The sequence below is a fragment of the Tupaia chinensis genome, unplaced genomic scaffold, assembly GCF_000334495.1.
Source record: "Tupaia chinensis unplaced genomic scaffold, TupChi_1.0 Scaffold000276_2, whole genome shotgun sequence".
NCBI lineage: Eukaryota > Metazoa > Chordata > Mammalia > Scandentia > Tupaiidae > Tupaia > Tupaia belangeri.
The window spans coordinates 16,613-18,505 of NW_006159759.1; the positions used below are offsets into that span (position 1 = coordinate 16,613).

The 1,893-nt window shown below is 41.4% G+C and overlaps 1 protein-coding gene across 1 annotated transcript in view; it reads right to left on the minus strand.

Moving 5' to 3' along the window:
- Nucleotides 1–1,893, minus strand: part of LOC102498897 (cytoplasmic dynein 2 heavy chain 1) — a gene marked incomplete at its 3' end in the record, with an annotated part of 18,736 nt that overhangs the window by 15,769 nt on the left and 1,074 nt on the right. The window lies entirely within an intron of this gene.

A 1,893-nucleotide genomic window follows, 5' to 3' on the forward strand; every position in this document is an offset into this window, starting at 1 on the left:
AAGCACACCCCCCCTTAAGAAAAAACCCCTAAAAAAAAAAAAAAAAAAAAAAAAAGATTACCAAGAACTTCCTATTTCAACCCAAATAGCGTACAAGGTCCTGAATGATCAGCCTGTGTCTTACTCTTCTACCTCATCTTCCACAGTGTCCCTTCATTCATTAACCTTCAGCAATCACCCTGGACTTTTTCCCCTGTCCCTTGAGCTGAGACCTCGCTCAGAGCCTTGGTACTTTATCTTGGTACTTTATCTCTTGCTTAGAACACTCTACCAGAACTTATGTTTGCTACAATACATCACTCAATTCTCCCATCAAAGTAACTAATCCAGAGGTATTCCCTCCCACTGTTTTAATGCAGCCCTGCAACACTATGCTATAACATTGTTTATCCTAACAGCACTTATCAACACCTCAAGTTCTGTTGTTTATGTATCTGCATGGGTGCTTTTAGACTATCTCTGCTCACTCCAGGATTACTCCTTGAAGCCATAGACTCTAATGTATTCATTGCTTTATACCCATCAGTTAGGACAATACCAGACCCACGAGAGTTCTCAAATATTTATGGACTTAACTTACTGATTTATGCTGACTCGACATCTAAAATACAACCTAAGACATGAAACATTTCCAAATATGACTAAAAACCTATAGTATGGCATATGACTAAAAGCAGCAGATGTATTCTTGGGCTCTACTAACTCACAACAGCTTTAAGAGAGATTTTTGCTGTTGGGTATGTGCACTCACCAGAGACACAGAGAAAGTGAGAAATCACTCCTTGGAGGAATGGCCATACTACATCCCTTCTCCTCCATTCTACTCTCTGGACTTTGGGCCAGTGCAAAGGTACAAATGGCCAGTGTGAATTTCAAGCCTGCAGGTCCTGAACTCAAACTGTGGTCAGCCATCTGGGAGTCCCTAGTGCCTTAACCACTATGCCACCTGCTGGCCCCTCATAACAACTTTAACTTAAATTAAAAAGTGGCAGATTCAACCTTCAATAACCAACCCAAAATACATTTATCTGCACTTTCAGTGGTATTTAAAATAGTGTGCCCTGATTTTATAGTTAAACGAGTAGTGGTCAATCCTAGCCCACTGGAGTGATGCTCCAGAACACAGAAGTAAGGGCCTCTATTTTGAATTATACTTTGGAGAAGTAGAATGGTTAACATTTAATATGTAACCTATATGCCTTGGTTTCCTCAGTCATAAATGGGAATACAAATAGCTCCTATCTTAAGAGTGCTGTTATGGATATTAAAAGCACTAATAGGGGAACCAGCAGTTAGCATAATGGCTATGTCGCTGGACTCCCACGTAGTCGACCGCGGTTCGCGTCTCGGACCCGGTGGCTTAAATCTCACGCCGGGCGCGTGTGCGTGCATGCCCAAGATCCCGAGAGGAGAATGGAGGAGAAGGGATTGCGGCGTGACCATCCCCCCTGGGGAGTGATTTCTCGCTTTCTGTCTCTATGTCTCTCTCTGTCTGTCTGGCGAGCACACGCGCCCTATAGCGAAAACCTCTCCCAAAAAAAAAAAAAAAAAGCACTAATACATATAAAGTGCTTAGAACGTGCATAGAATAATGCCTGACATAAAGTAAAAATAAATGTTAGCTATGATTATCTGTCCTTTATCTCTGCAAACCCACCATGCCTGGCAAAGTATCTTACATAAGCTGAGTAAAAAAAAATTAAAATTTAAAAAATTATTGAATAAAGTCCAAGAATAAAAATTCATAGTGAATGCAATAAATGATTCAATCATTCTACAAAAAATGCACTGATGGGGCCAGCAGGTGGTGTGATGGTTAAGGTGCTGGACGTCCACACAGCTATCCATGGTTCAAGTCCCAGACCTGGCAGCTAGCTTTCTCACTTTCTCTTT